We start from the raw sequence: 17,045 nt of genomic DNA, 5'->3' as shown, positions 1-17,045 counted from the left end.
AAATATACACACATAGTAAGCCCCCTGAGGAGAGCACACAAGTGACAACATTTGCTTATCCTGAGAAATTTGCCTCTAAAAAAACATTCAGCAAAACCTAAACATAATGAGGCCAACATCTGAAACCTGTCTAAATAACGCTGCAGCCGAGCTTTGAAACTCCAACTATAAAACCAATTCATTCACTCAAGAGAGAGACAAGGAGGGCTGAGTGAGGAGGGAGGTTATTGTTACATTTCATCAGGCACATTCCTTCTCTGTGGACTCTTGACCAGTTGCCATAGCATTTCATTTGACTAGTTTTGATATGAACTCTTTCTGCCCTCTGTCTTCTTTACCTCCATTTGTTTTTGCAAAACCTTTTACCACATCAATGAGATGATTGCAATATACAAGATTCAACAATATATTCTAATCACTTCTGTATAAATTACAAACCTATAAAAAAAAACAAAAAACGTTACCATCATTCACTCACTATTTACCCATATTTAATTAAGTCATCAAAAAACAGCTACACCTTGTTGAGGTATTCACATCCTTTGAACTTCTCTCCTTTACAGTTATACTACAATTAAAAATGTTTATTTATATTTATATTAGACTTAGACTTAGACTTCTTTATTTGTCATTTTGTATGCACAGGGTGCATACAGAACGAAATTGCGTTACATACAGCTTATGAACGTTGCATTGATATTTCAAATGGCACGAGTTATAGAAAAATACAAAAAGTGCAGCAGTGGTCAAAGTGTGAACAGTGCAGAGGATAAGAGACAGTGTGCAAGTTGCAGTGGTTCAGTGCAAAATGGCATTTGTGCAAAAAATGCGTTATTGAAAAATACAATGAGATGAACAATTTAAAGGGCTAAAAGTTAAAAGTTCAGTACTATTAAACAGTAGGTATACCTAGAGCCAGTATACTGTAAATACAGCTGTTCTGTGAATGCCTGAAAGGATTGTCATAGATGATCATTCAACAAATCTCATCAAACACTTAAAATCACAGGAGATAGATCAAGGATAAAGCTGCACTGAAGTTTAAAGCAGGATTATATTCTAAATCAATACAAATAGGATTTGGTAAGGCGTTCTTAGACCCAACAATCTAATGTTAATAATTAGTTAAAGCTTCCTGCGTGTCAAATACTTATGCAGTGGGGATACATCTCTTGTAGAGTATTGATGCTCAGGGTGAATGAACTTTGTGAACAGTGTATAACGCGACAAGCACATGATCTGTGACAAAATTCTTAGCCATCAAAGATATTGTTGGTCGCTTTTGGAGTGTATGTTATATGCATATTAGTGTTGTTTAGGAGTTAGGATTACGGTACGCAATCGGTTAGAGTTAATTTTCCGGTTTTAAGATCATGGAACATGTTGTCGAGTTCCTGTCACAACCTTTCATGCACCCTTCATGATAACAAATATAAAAAGGGTTACCCCTCTTGACAAAGCACCATTTGTTGATGAGTGGCGAATAATAATTCCTTGGGTTTAAAAATCTCACAGAGCACTTTTCAATCCACGGCACAGGCCAAACTAACCAGCAGGGCAAATAGTAGCATTAATTTCAGAATGGTTGACAAATAGTTATAATGCTTAAGCGAAAATTCAGTCTGGAAGTCTCTTGTAAGCTTCACCTGAACTACCTGAACTACATGTTCCTCGTTTAGCTTTAGCTCATTGGCGTCAGGGCCACACCTCCTCTGAAGCCAATCATCTTTATATATCCCCTTCATTTAGCTCCTCACGCAGCCTCCATCCCATCTCCTCCCTCATTCTCAGAATGTTCTCAGTCGCACTCACCCTCTGGCCAATTCCACCACTAGTGTCCAGGCCCCAGGGGAGAGTCTAATCTAATCCTTTCCTAGGTTACTTACCAGAGCAAATGTCGATTCTCAGCATCCAGATCTTCTGCCAGGCCAGGAGCGCCAACGATCTTATTTCATTGATGTCAAAATCTGTGCATCTGCTTCTGTCTCAGATGTCCACTCACACTGAGCCTGGTTATGCTTGAGGTTTCTTCCTGCAAAAAGGGAGTTGTCCTCTCTACTGTCGCTGAATGTATGCTCAGTGTGAGGGATTACAGAGAATCAATGAGTCAATGCAATTAGCTGTTTTTTCTTAGATACCGTTTTTTTCTCAACTATAAGGCGCATATAAACGTCTTTTTTTCCCTCAAAATGTGCGGCGCGCCATATAGTGCGGTGCGCCCATGTGTGTTGTTACTGCGGACGCTGTTGAGACCACCATGAGAACGTTAAAGGGGGAAGTCTGGGCGTGGATTGTGTATAAAATAACAGGTATGTGTTTTATGCAGAACTCGAGGAGATGATGAAAGAGTTGCTGAGGGAGGTGTATGTAAGGAGACCAGGTGTTTTTTTCCACGCATCACCATCGCTGTTAATCTGTGACTCCATGCGTGCCCATCTCACAGCCGATGTGAAAAACATTGTGAAACAAATGAACGCTGTGCTTGCTGTTATTGCGGGAGGTCTGACAAAGGAACTTCAACCGCTCGACATCGGTGTGAACCGGCCGCTCAAAGTAATGCTACGTTCACGCGTCTGCTGCTTCATTTTTGCTGCTTGTACCAGTTAGTTCTGACGTGCGGCTGAAGCAGCTTTGCTGCGCGGTGCAAAAGTGGGTCTGACGCGCGTTGAGCGGATCTACTCTATCCTTTCTTTGCCTTGCAGCTATATTTGCTGTGATCAGTGGGAATAAAGTAATTTTATATGTTTTTAAGTGAGAAAGTCCACCTGAAAACTTAATCATTGCAGTCAGTTCATCCAGATTATCATCCTGCCTTCTAATATTAGTTCTGTCGGTGCCGCTCAGACCCCCACATACCAGCGGTGCGCTGTCAGTAGGAATCCCATTCAACAGCAGCCTCTGGCCGGGTCGCCTCCTCGCAGTTCACCGCGGCAGCTAGTAGGTGTTTTTCATCTAAATAATCCAAACTGCAGGCACCAGGATAATAAAAGCGAACATATTCTGCCGGCAGATTTCTGCATTTTAAGTTAATTTATGCGTCAATAAACTGTTTCAGAGGAGTGATCACAGCGCTCTGTGTCATCAGCGATGTGTCTGTCTGACGGCCAGCTACCAGGTTTGATTAATACTTTGTAATAAATAAATGAATAAAGCACAATCATACTTAGTTTTGCTCCCGCTGTATTTTTAAATACGCAGTAGAGGTATTTAAACGTAGTAGAGGACATGTACCTGATATAAAACCCGCGCCCTATAATCCGGTGCGCCTTATGTGTGTGTTAAATACAGAAATGGCACACATAACTGAGACTGCGCCTTTTAGTACGGTGCGCCTTATGGTCGTGAAAATACGGTAGTAATATTTTTTCCACCAGCCTGACTGTGTTTTTTATATAAATGAATTGAATAAAATATTTATAATCTCAACTTTTCTCTGTGTGAGTCTCCAGTTCTAAATTATCATGGAGAAACGGTTGAGAACCACAGCTCAGGTGGAATTTATTGGCAGGGCAACTATGAGCTGTGTGCATTGGAAATCTGGCTTTATAAGAATATAGGAAGGTGGTAACAGTCATATAGAGGACACAGGAGAAATGTAAAATCAAAAGTTTAAGTCAGAGTAGGAGAACAGTGTTTGGCTTAGAGGACATTCAAATATTTGGGGAAACTTGACCTTACTGTAAATGCACCATTACCAGAGTAAAGCATGGTGGAGGCAGCATTATTAGGGGTGCATTCATCAGCAGGGCAATTACAGTTTTATGAGTTGATGAAACTAAATACAGAAAATGCTGTTAAAGCAGCATAAAACTTTCACTAAACAACTACCCTAAACATGTAGTCAAAAATACGATGTGTTGGTATAATTTAAAGAATTAAAAACAATTGATGTGACATGTTCAAACCTAGATGTTACCATTACTTCGGCTCCAGTACACTCATTGTTACTTTTCTCGCAAAAAAACTTTGTCTAAACTGTCGAAATTTGCTAAACAGACCATTTTAAGAGAGGGTTTTTTCTAATAGCAGTTTCTCCTTGATGTTCATTTAATTTCTGAATGATGTTCATCAACTTTCATCAACTGTTACCTAAAGTAAGCATGCACTTCATTCTGCTTGCCTGAAGAGGCACTTTGTTATTGTTCTATCAAATAACAGAATAATAATTAGAAAAGTGTGTCTCGTGTAAAACAATCTTTAAAAATGGCTGTTTAGCAAGAGTCCAACATGTTGGATTACGAAATCCAAAATGTCTCTTCAATTACAGCTGAACAATTTTGTCAGAAAACTTTCCACACACATTAGCATTTTTCCATCAAGAGTCAATTGTTTACAAAAAAAATGGTGATAACAAAAGGACAAGAAATTGATTAGCATTCAGTGCATAAATGGTTCCATGACAAGGGCTGTTAAGTTTGAAATTAACATGTAAACAGTTGGAAAGTCTCCGCTGCCCCCCCCCCACTTTCCTCAACCCCCACCTCTTGCTCCCTTTTAACGCCTTGATAAATATACATAAAGCCTCTCACAAAGACTGCCTTGTTCTTCTAAATGGGCTACTTTTTAATGGAGACATATATTTGCGGGATTATATCAGCATTCAGTTGCAAATTCTGAGTTTAATACTGCAGTTGGAGCAGTCTATGAATAAGAGTATCATTTGAATGCAAGGAGAACACCTGGTGCTGAGGGGCTGTACTGTGAGAGGGGGGCTTCAAGCTGACCTGACGACTGTGCCAAGACTTCCCCTGCTCTCAGTCTTTCTATTCAAAGTCTTCCAGCTTCAGCATTCTCTATGGCACTGCAGACTGTACCAAAAACATCATTATAATCTCTGTAAACAAGATGTGTATCCAGTTGGCAATGAGTACTTTTGCACTAAAATTTCAGATTTACATTAACCTGATACCTTACATTTTTTTCCCCACACATTATTAGAGAAGGTGTCATAGTTGATGTACATAGGTTTTTGTTGTTTTAGCTTTAAAACCTGTAAAAAAAAAAAATAATAAATAAAAAATACAGTGAAAATCCTCACACCAATCCCTTTAATTTTCTTTGGGTATGTGGATAATTCCTAAAAGCAGTCAGAACAAAACTAAGGCATGCATTCAGAAGTCCTACAAAGCCAAGAAAAGCAGAAAAAAAAAAGTTTTTTTTTTTTGTGTTGGATGTTGGATGCATGAGAAGAGAAAATGGATGCTTTAGGGTGGGGGGTGCCTTGCAGGGAACTACTAGAACTGTTCGAAGGAGAGAGGAAGGGGTCCAGGGTCTATTCGTATGCACCTCGCATCCACTCAACACACAATCAGCCCTGTATTGCGTTTTGCAAATTTATACCCAGGATGTTGGTTTAGAGTGTTTCCCTGAAAAAAAGAGTAAGACAGGGAGAGAGAAAGAACGCAAGAGAGGATTTTTTTTTTTTTTTTTCGGCTAAGTGTCTGCTTTCATGAGCAAGAGTGATTGAGGCACACAAACAAACCTTTGTTTCCTAGCTCACAGATGCAAAGCTGTGCGAGCTCTGATTTACGCCCGTCCCTGCAACTTATTTGCACTTTTTCTTATAGTTTCAGACTAAGATGGTATAAAAGAATACGGTTTTTGAAAACCAAGTGTCAGGAAAATAAAACGTTATTACTGTTAGCCATATCCCTCATACTTTATGGATCCATTTGTCTTTCTTTCGCAGTCTACTTGAACAGGGCAATGTTTGCAGTTACTAAAGAGCTGTAAGGTATGCCAAGTCATTCAACTTAAGATAAATAACCTTCATTGTTCTTTTCATTTTAGGTTTAATACACAAAAAGAAAAGGTTTTTAGATAATAAGTCGTTGTTTTTTTGTTTGTTTTGTTTCGTTTTGTTAATAAATGCCATTCTTATGGTATTTTATTAAAACATTTCTTACTATGCTCTCTTCCTAGTGTTTATGATCCCCAGTTTCCACACAGCTAAGAACCCCAATGTATTTTAGAGGGGCTTAATGGAATACGTTTAAAGTAATGCAAAGTTATGAAGGAGATTAAAAAAAGTGTATATGAAAATAGAATTGATAGGAATATAAACCTAAAATATGTGGCACACAATTTTATTTAACCCCCCAGAGTGAATACAGCCTAGGACTACCTTTAGTTGTAATTACAGCTGGAGAGTATTGCTCAAATGAATCAGATTATGTTTAGTGGTCAGACCTTTTTTACATGAGGAACAGGAAGGGAGGCAGCTCAGCTTGACGTCATTTAAAGACCCTTTAATTTCTGGGTGAACGGAATATTCACATTGGCACACTTTAGGTATTTTTAAGCAGAATGACACATACTGTTATTTAACTTAAGTTGACGTGGATCAAGCACTAAAAATTAAATCAAAGTTACAATGTTATACATAAGTGTCTCTCCTCGCTTTAAATCACCTTCTGCTTTTCTTGATTCAAGAGGAAATGAAATCAGAGCTCAAACCCTCAAAACTAACAGATTTAACCTTAGTGCTTTTTTTGTTTTACACCTCATTTTTATTATTCCTACATGGAAATTACGCAAACGTTGCATTTAATTAGTTTGAATATGTATGAGTCAAAATTTCATTAAAAATAAGCATGTAGATGTTCAGAAGTGACTGTGGATGCAAATGCAGCAACAGTGATGCTTCATGTTCAAAGATCATGACTTTGTTCACGTACTGACATAACAAAATATGTGAGAATCAGAAACTATTTTGTAAGATTATAAAAAGCAGCTTATCTAAATGTTAATAACAACAGAGAAACACAGCCATGTGATCCTGAGAACATCATGACAAATAAAAATGTTCAATTTTCTCTTAGATAAAATAGCATAAATACACAAAAAAAACATGGATGAACAGAATTGAATACCAGTCGTTAAGCCAAGCATACACTGTACAATATTTTCAGTCGTTGCACGCAGCTACAGCTCAAACTGTACAACAAAACCGCAGGGTTTAAAATTTCACAGCTTAAGATGTATGTTTTTACATTTTACGGCTTTGATGCGATCTACTTTACGTCCAAAAACCACACGTCTGATTCAGCGCCGAGAGATGGCGCTGGTCGGACTCATCAATCTGGAAGAAGAAGAACTCCCTTGTTTGTACATGCACAGTGCTTGAGGTTCTGGTAAATCGGCTCATAGACGCTTGTAAGTCTGCTTCCACAGCACGATTTGCTCATGAACACCTTACGAGGGCCAAATTCACCTTACGATTCCGGATCGGGAGATGCTGATCGCCCCAAACAATTCTCGCCTGACTGCAGAATCGCCTCAAAAAGGGAAAAAGCTTGTAGATCGTATGGCAGCCTTTAACCAGGAGCTGATTCAACAACTGTAAATTCTCGTGCTCTAAAGAGTCCCATCTGGAAACTTAGTATATTGGACTAATCTTTTTGGTAACTTTTCTAGCCAGTTTTCCTTCCAGTTTTTAAATCATGTAAAAGATTCTGAATTAGATCTGTGAGTGAATGGACCATTGTAATAGAATTTGCTCTCATCTTATTCTGGACATATAAAAAAGAAGATCTGTTGACTAAGTAAAACTCCCCCTATAAGTACATATTTTATCATGCTTTATGTTTTGAGTTAAAGGTGTTACATCAGCCTGATAAATAGTGAGAAACAATTGGTTGCTGGATATACTATATAAACGAAAATATTGAAAGGGGAGTTATACTTTCTGTTAGGTTCTACATGTTTTCTAAGTTTCACATTTCAATACCCAATCTGGGGGATTGGTGGATGAACTCAGGAATTCTCTCTTGGCTTTGTACTGGAACATTCGTCTGCAAATCTGGTTGAATGTTTCAGGTGATCAGCTGGGATTCTAATTTTAAATGACTGTAAACCTTTAGTTTTCTGCCGGGAATCACCTGTAATTATCTCCGTCCCCCTCATCTTCCCTCTCCTTGTATAGTACAGCATCCTCACAGTTTTTATCCTGCTGCCACCATGTTATGTTTTGTGAGTAGCAAATACTTATGGTAACATAAGTTAAGCCCTGACCAAAACACTTAGTAGCACATTTTAAATACAAAAAAAGTCTTCATATATTCGACAGTTAATAATGAGACAAACTGAACAAATTCAAGTCTATGAATACTTTTCCAAGGTGCTGCATGTTGCATTAGATCAAGGTGCCATGTTTGCTTTGTTCCAAAAATACTTAATTCTTCAGGCCAGCAACAGCTTGTTTATGTCGGCCCAAATTAATAATTAGTTTAATGATCTGAGTGCTTGACATGTGCCCTGGACGAATGGGGTCAGGAAAATCTGCACTCAGTGCTGCTTGCATAAATCTACCGTTCAGCTGAAGTTGGGGGGGGGGACAGGGGAAAGGAAAAAAAAAGAGACGTGGGGGAATTATGGGACTCAGATGTGTGTGATTGGCGGTTCCCTGGGCTCCCAGGGTTGCAGAGTTCAGAGAAAAGCCGATTACTGCTCTCCCTCAGGTCAACCGTTCATAAATAAACACTGGGAGAGCCTGAGGCGCCGTGTTTTAGTATGATTAGCATATCATACAGCCTATCGACATGGTACTTATCATATTACAGCGCGGCCGTCCTCTGAGCACGCGGAGGTTACTTGTACAGGGTTGCTGAGCATACATCTCTGTTCATTAGGAGGTTACTCGAGGGAGCGAATAAATCATATCATCACGTGGTTATGGCAGCCCAGGCGTTTGACTCAGTCATACAGCGGTTAACCAGAGCCTTCAATAATCCAGACAGGCACTGACAGCTAGCTTCACAATGAGGAGAAGACAAGGAGACTTTTGATAGGCTCACTGATAGGAGAGGATTACACCAAGAGACATAGCTGTGGTACTTATTACACATTTCTTTGACATCCTAAATGTGTTGTGCTTGTGTCTATTTAAACCTCATGCTTATGTAGCTGAATTTGTATTTTTTGATCATATTAAAGGAAAATTAATGAGTTTTTTGTGGTTACAACATGATGGTATTATTTCATTTTCCACAAAACCATAAGACTGAAATAATTTTTGTGTTAATGGTTCAGTGTTAGTTTAATCGATATGAAAATTTTGAAAAAATATTATTTACAGAAAAAAAGACTCAAAGAGCTTTGTTTGAACAGCATGGACAAGAACTGAAATTAGGAGCTTCACACATTTATTCTTGCCAAACAACACCACTGTTTACATAAAAATCCCCATTTAAGCATGGTTCTTGTGTCATTAAACATTTGGAGAGAACAAAAACTCAGATAAAAAACGTTTTGAAAAAATCTTTTTTGAAGAACATTCTTAAAATTTTGCATTAAAGAAATTGCTTGGTATTTGAGTGTGCAGAGAGAAATGTATAAAGGTATTTGCCTTTAAAGATTTCTTCTTCTTTGTAATTATTTCTCACTGTTTTCAGATCATCAAAAAAAATATAAATTTATATGAAGCCTCATGACTTGTTAAATCATGAATTTGTTAGAAATAACAGTCATTTGGTTCAGTTTTTGTCGACACACCCCGTCCTGATTTCTGTCTGGCCTGCAAATTTGCAAAAGCACGTGTGGCAATACTTTAGGCCAAAAGACCTAAAAAAGCAGCACCTCATGCCTGAATATAAAAACATACAACAACAGAGCAAAAACAAAGTCACTGACAGTTATAATTGTGGAAAGGGCTACCCACGATTGGAGGAAACATAGCAGTGAGAAAACTTTCTGAGGGTTGACTGGCAACTTTACTCCAAATGCATACATGGTTCATCCACAAGATCATAAAAGAACCCCAAAAAACATCTAAATCAATACAGCTGATATTTCTTTCGGTAAGACCAAAGTTCAAAATTCAACTGTCAAAAAGTGACTGGGCAAAAAATGGTATCCATGGGAAATAACTTGACCAAGACAACGCAAACAATAGCCCGTCTAATAATGGCCCGTGGACATTTGATAACATCCAACAGGTTTAACTGGTGAGATAAAAGTGAAACCATTCTCAACATGTGTTGTACATAGGATCATACCAGTAGTCAAACATGGTGGTGTTAGTGCCATGGTCTGGCATTGCATTGGTTCCTTGGAACAGGATTACCCACTATAACTGATGTAACAATGTTTTGCTCAAACAGAATGTTGCTCCATCAATTCTGAAGGAGAATATAGGAAGATGCAAGATTCCAAAGCACACCAGATAGTCCACCTATGAATGACCAACATTTCTCAACAAACTATAAAGGACTGATTACAAGCTACTGTAAATGCTTGATACCAATTTTATCTATTCCAGAAAGTTGGAAAAGGGGAGATTAGGTTTCTTGGGAGATTACTTTATCCCACAAAATTAGATTGGATTTGAAATATTTATTTTGACCAGTGTGAATTAAAATGAGTATTAGCTTAGATAAACTTGGAGAGCCCTATGCAAACCTCTATACAAATAAAAGAAAAATCATGCACATTTGTTGTAGTCATGAATAAGCACTTGAAGCATAATGACATAAAAGGAAGTTGCTGAGATTCAAATTTTCTATGTCATTATTAAATATTTTAAATTCTTATTGATGTAACTTGGCAATAGCAAAGATTTTATTTTTCAAACTTTACAAGCTCTGTTTGAATCAAACTTTAACTGACTCCTTGAGTCAGTTAAAGTTTGCTTTTTTTCTGTATTTATATATTCATGCAGAGATCATCTGCAGGAAAGAGAAACTAATAAAAAAGGAGAAAGGATCATAGATTCTGGGGCAATGAACAGAATAAATAATGTTTGCATGGTTGACAGGATTAGTCTAGAGGGATTTATGGCCATGTCTCTAAACCTCACCGACTGATAAGAAGTTGCCCCAACTCTCAGACACGCTATAAGATTTCAATTTAGGCAAGCCTTTTTCCAAGGCTACACAAGCTCAAATCACAGACCAGGGGCCACAATTAGCAGCTAGGCACTCTGACCAGGGACAGAGTAAATGACATTCATATTTAAGCCTTCCTGAGTCTGGGGAGCTTTAGCACACACCAGTCCCAGAACTCTCCTTCCACCAGTCAAGCATGGCCTCTTTAGGTGGTCCATACACTGTTATATATCAATAGTTAATGTTTTATATAACTTGTATTAGAGCACAATGCCAGAAATCCGGCTGCCAATGATGACCAGCTGGCTGCGTATAAAGTGAGGAAGAGGGTGTAGCAAAGCAAAAACTGGAATATTGGATTGGGTTTCTTGTTTGGGCTTCAAGGAGGTTGCACAAATCTGGGATCACTTTGGACACCACATCACCTGAGTAATCACATCCACCACTGGCATGAATCTTCTGCTTTAAAGTGGAGGCTTAGAATTAAGTAGCATCCCTTCAGTTAACATGCAGAATGATTCATGTCGTCTGAATTTATTTTCTATATTGTCACATTCAAAAACAAAATCCGCTGTTAACAATGTTAAAATTATTATTTTCCTGTATTATGGAGGAAAAAGACCATACATGCGGTGTCAAATACACATATATCACTAAAAAGAAAAAGGATGACAATTATGGAAATGGTGATGAGGTCATTCCAAAAAAACAACTCATAAAAGTTGCTTTCTGATTATTATTTTCCTTTTTACCTGAAATAAATATTAGGCTTTTTCTCTTCTGTTTTTTTGCTTTTTCTTTTACTGCAAATTATGGTGGGAAATAGTCTTCTACTGACAATAATGTGTACATTTACTTTCGTGGCAGAAATTGAAATAGATAATAAATAGCAAGGATTTAAGGTTGCAGTTTTAAGTTGTTTTGAGTATCTTTCTACATGGCTTTGTGTATAATGACTATAGACTTTTTTTGTCAAATATTTTAAAAGTAGTCAAATTATTTGGGGAGTGTCTGTGAACTGAAATGTTGCTACTGATTCTGGATTTGATTAAGGTCTGGATTTTGATTGGGCCAGTTTAAGGAAATGCTTCGATCTAAACCATTTATTTATTATGCAGATTTGACTTTATGATTATAATATCCTTCCTCACATTAAGTTAAAAATGTTCCTCTGTTTCTGCTGAACTAAAGCACCTAAACAGAATGACACAGTTTATTTATTTCAAAATGAAATGATAATGAAATATCTTATGTCTTTATTTCAAACATGGCTTTCTTTACGGCTCTTTTACATCAAGTCCAGTTAATAAAATTCACGTCTAATCGCTGTCTTACCTGATATGCATCTATGTAGCATCTTAAGCGTTACCAAGGGCCTTTTGGCTACTTTTCGGATGAATGCTCTCCTTTTATTTTAGTCACATGCTTCTTATTTTTGAATGCTGCATTAAACAGTACTCAGTAAGATGTTTAAAGGTTTGGATATTGTTTTATAACCTAATCCTACCTTAAGCACACTTTCATCACTTTTATCTCTGTCAACTGTACACTATGTTATTTCGGCTATCTTGCTTGTCCTCTACTGGTTCATTGATGTTCTCTATGCATTCTTAGTATAATTAAATTTACACTTATTAAAAACTGCTTATAGGTTGCCTCCAATTAGGCTACTTCCACAGGTAGTTGAATGTATTGGTTTTAATTTCGGAGCATCAGATTCAAATTGACTTAAAACATTAGAAAAAACAGTTGTTAAACGCATTGTCTTTGTCATAAAAGTCATAAAAATCCTTTCTTTTGAGGATTATCATATAGAATCTAAGTAAAATAGTTATACTGAAAAAAATTTGAAAATATAAAATTATAAAAGCAATACTTTTTTCTCCAATGTTTACTTAATTGTGCCTTTTTTTAGGAACAGCAGTAACAGCAGATTTTCCTTTTTAAGAGTTGTTTACTTTTTCTTCTGAAATCAAACTTTATTTTGTTAAAATATTCTCTAGTCTTGTGTCGCATATTTTGCACCCAAATGCCCCACAGTGGGACCATAAAGGTATTTTAAATCTTTTTAACCTGTGTTAAAAAGATAAAATTACCTTGTTGGGCTTGTTGGAAATCTATTTTGCACTCCTTCTGCATAGTAGATTAAAAAAAGAAATGTGAAATCTGAAAAATGTACCATTTTACCCTTTCCAGCATTTTCATGCAGAGTTATGTGTTTGTGTGCATTCCTGAGTGATACCGTCCCCTCTTGCCCACCTCCCATATCCCCTCCCTTTGCCATCCATGCAAATTAGAACTTCACACACGTTGCAGCAAGCTGTTGGGTGCTCTGTGATTTCACACGACCAATTAAGGCCCTCTTGGCAGTTGTGTGAACAGTTTCATTAGAGGAGATAATATTGCAAAGTGAAATGATAAGCAATCATTATGATTAATGCGCAGACATTACATTGTTCGTTAATGAGGTGTAAATGATCTCATTATTTTTTGAAAGAGTACAGATTAGATTAAAGTGGAGTGGACAGCGCTTCTCGGTGTTCAGACAAGTTAGTGTTAATTAGGCCCAATCTCCAGGAGCAAATGAGCCGCAACCCTTTGGTAAACAATTAGGCTTCCATAGCCGCAGGCTGGATGGACAAGGATAGGAAAGTAAATGGATAGATCTCTTAAGATATGAATGTTGAGGGAGTGCTAAGATCTAAATCAGATTTATTGTTGAATGACATAAACATAGCTGATGAAATACATTTTAGATGACTTCATTCTGAGCAGAATAGCAAACCTTTAAGGCCAATATGACACCTCTGTAAAATATGATTATTGCAATTTATCAATTGCACAATGTAGTTGCTTTCCCAAGAAGTTGTCTACCAGTCAGTTGAGCAGTTTTGTTTGTCCACTTCATCACACATCTAGTCAGCTACTTACATTAGAGTGCAACAAATTCATGCAACTTACTTGCATCTGGATCATTTTGTACTTGCTTACACAGTAAAAATCTATATATTTATTTATCTATTTATTTTACTTTATTTTTACCTTCTAGTCTCTGCTGAAGAGAAAATTTGATATTGTATCCCGAGCAACTTCAATTCTAGGATTAATGTGCTATAGGTCACAATATGTGATGTTTATTTAGACTTAGGTTATGTTTTTGAACAATAAAATAAAAATAGTCTAAGTTTAATATAATCAGAACTACTGAGATTAATCCATTCATAATAGGTCTGTAATTTTTTTCTAGTACAGTTTTGGGGGAATAACATTAAAGAAGAACCAGGGAGAAGGGAGGCAATGATGATGACCATGGGTTCTAAAGGTGAGTACCAAGTGGAGCAAATTAACCCAAGGCTGCTGTAGATTATTGCATGCAAAGGGCCACAGACACGTAGACACTGTGAAATATTGGGCTACATTTGAGGAGTTCTGTTATTGGTATTTTTACAGCTGCATTCAATGTAAAAAAAATAAATAAAAAGGATCCAACAACAAAGAAAAAAAAAAAAAAAAAAAAAAAAAAAACCTCACATTATAAAAATGTCTTTTTTTTGTAGCTAAATAAGAGAAAAGGGCAGTTAATTCTATGAGAACAATTAATGTCACCCCAACTAATTATTTCCCTTCCAAATGTGATTTTATTGTTTATAATTGTTTATTTATTTATTCATGTTTGTATATAAAGGAAGTCAAACACTACAGGACAAAAATGAGACAAAAAGCTTTAGTTGATGTGTTTTGATCTTGGGCCCAAATTGATTAATTAAAAAAGAACTCTGATTATTGTTGAGTCTGAATGAAATCGTTGTAGTTTTTGTTTTCTCATTGTTCAAAACACAATGCCTCAAATACAGGAATACAATAGCTGTTTTTAAGTGAAGACAGGACATTTTCAGACCGACAAATATCAAAACTCTTTTGACTTAGATCTTCTAAGAAATCAAAATCTTTCCTTCTCCTGTTAAAACAGTCTAGACTGTCCGCAGTGGGAAATGTCCTCCTCTGCACTACATTGATTTTCCCCATCTTTTCTGAACAGATATTCTCAGATTATGACAAGAAAAGCGATGCTGTAATCCCCCGCTGCCACAGGAGTTATGTTTTAGAGACACAAGGCCCTTATCAGTGATTGATAACGCCTAAATCAAAAACATATACAAGCATTAGGAGAGTCAATATTTCGCCGACGACTGAAGGTGACCCCTGGTTCCTGTGTTTGCAGTTTGTGCGTGGAGGGCTTTGATGGTAAATTTGTAAGGGTGGTTATGTGGGGAGGCTTTTATGGATTTGCTATCTTGGCCTGAAGTGTTTGGAGCTGATTATGTGATTAAATCAATAATAATTTCTGTTTAGGCTCCTTTGCTCCTCTGCTTCATCTTCTTTTTCCTGTGTAGTTGAGTGGAACTGTGGGCGGGGAGCAGAGTATGCAAGTAGGAATGCATCGCACAAACACACATACACAAGTACACACATACAGCCATATGCCACGAAAAACCAAACAACTGTGTCCCAGATGGCACGATGGGCATGTTGGTGGGTCCAGAAAAAAAAAATGTTATCGTTTGGAAACATTTATTGAAAAGTCAACCCAAAAAAATCTATAGTCCGTAAATCATTTACATTTCTATAATGTTAAAAATATAAATATCCCCACGTTTCACTGGTTTTTAAAAATAATAACATCTCCACAGTAGTGTTTTGTTTTATTAAGCTATAGATGCTCCAAATTACGTTTCAGCCATATTAGAACATTTAGAAAGCTAGATTCTAGTTATTGTTTCTTTGAAAACAGCTCAAGTTTACTATTAATGGATGGAGACAGTTTGTAAATGTAAATTTACCATAAAAAAAAATAATAAAACAAAACAATGATCTCGGATTATCCGGCTGAGCTTAGTCCTGTACTTTACGGGGCTATTCTAACATAAGATTTTGCTTTGATCTCACCACTCTTTTGTAGCTCTGGTTATATGTTTTGGGTTGTTATAATGAAGCCTGTCCTTTCTACGAAGAATAAATCACTCACACAGTATGATGGTGCTGCCACCATGTTTTACATATGTGTGGAGTCTCCAGGGGAATGCGCTGTGTTATTTTCTAAAACAAACAAAGCATTTGCAGAAAGTTTTCATCGACCAACACATTCTGTTCATTATGTTCATTCTGTTTCCTGGTTTACAACCATGCTGCTTAAGTATCACTGCTCTGCGTGTATTAGTTTCCTCTCTGTTAATGCTAATAGTTACCTTGACACTCTTTCCTGCTTTTTTTTTTATCTTCTCCTAACCTCGTCTATTAGTTGTGGTTTATGTCATCAGTCTAGGTTGGTTTTTTGAACCAGAATAATAAGATGTAAGAATAAGTGGCGAGCTAATGTTTAGCATAGGATATTTTTCTACGACCTTAACCACAAATTTTCCACAACTCTCAGCTGTGTTCCTTGGTCTTCATGGTGCTACTTATTAACAGGTGTTCTCTAACAAACCTCTGCAGCCTTCAGAGAACAGCTAGATTTATACCGAGATAAAAATCACATAAAAGCTTTAATGTGAATAGTTTTAAAGGCAAGTGATTACATTTTTAAATGTATCAAATAAAGTGAGGCTAAATGCATATTTGTGGAAAAATTAAGAAAAGTTCAAAAAGGTTTGAAAACTTGTGCAAAGCACAGTTTGTACTCCTCACACCTGTAAAAATGTGGGTGTGAATGTATTTCAAGATCCAAAACTTTCTGGCACAACTTCACTAACTTTCAAGGTGCATGAGAAGAGTCAGAGAACCGCTGAGGTGAAAACTTCAGCAACAATTAAAGTTCTTGAAACAAACTTTATTAGGCCACAAGATAAAATGGCTTAGACTGATGCTAATGTTTGTTTCAGGTACTTTAAGTCTTGTGGAAGTTTTCACCTCCCTCATTCACCTAGGAGTGAATTTATGTCCAAACCCCCCAAAATGACAAAAAACATAAATAAATAACTAGCCTGTATTAAGTATACATTTTCAAATGCAGCACAGGATACCTTAGTATTACATGTCTTACTTTACTCACTGATCCAGATGATGATGACACCGCCGCCGCATCCGTCTTGAGGCCTCTTCATCTCCACCTCACATGCCCCGGCTTGGCAACTCGTGCCAGCCACTCCTTAACAACCACAGTTGCTCCAGTATTTGCTCGTGCCAGGTTTGTTGTTATGTCTAGACGACAGGAAATGCAACATT

General features: G+C 37.0%; 1 long non-coding RNA gene across 8 annotated transcripts in view; it reads right to left on the bottom strand.

The window, feature by feature from the left end:
• Positions 1–17,045, bottom strand: part of LOC119786057 — a 106,491-nt gene that overhangs the window by 52,969 nt on the left and 36,477 nt on the right. For 7 of the 8 annotated variants that reach the window (XR_005281142.1, XR_005281139.1, XR_005281140.1 and 4 more), the window contains one exon: positions 16,864–17,021. This is a non-coding gene — a long non-coding RNA (uncharacterized LOC119786057). The remainder of the gene's footprint in view (positions 1–16,863; positions 17,022–17,045) is intronic. The other variant, XR_005281143.1, reaches the window with a different exon arrangement.

This window comes from Cyprinodon tularosa, unplaced genomic scaffold, assembly GCF_016077235.1.
Source record: "Cyprinodon tularosa strain WSP-4 unplaced genomic scaffold, ASM1607723v1 ctg107, whole genome shotgun sequence".
NCBI lineage: Eukaryota > Metazoa > Chordata > Actinopteri > Cyprinodontiformes > Cyprinodontidae > Cyprinodon > Cyprinodon tularosa.
Note: the sequence above shows the minus strand (reverse complement) of the source record. Positions and strands in the feature narration are given on the sequence as shown.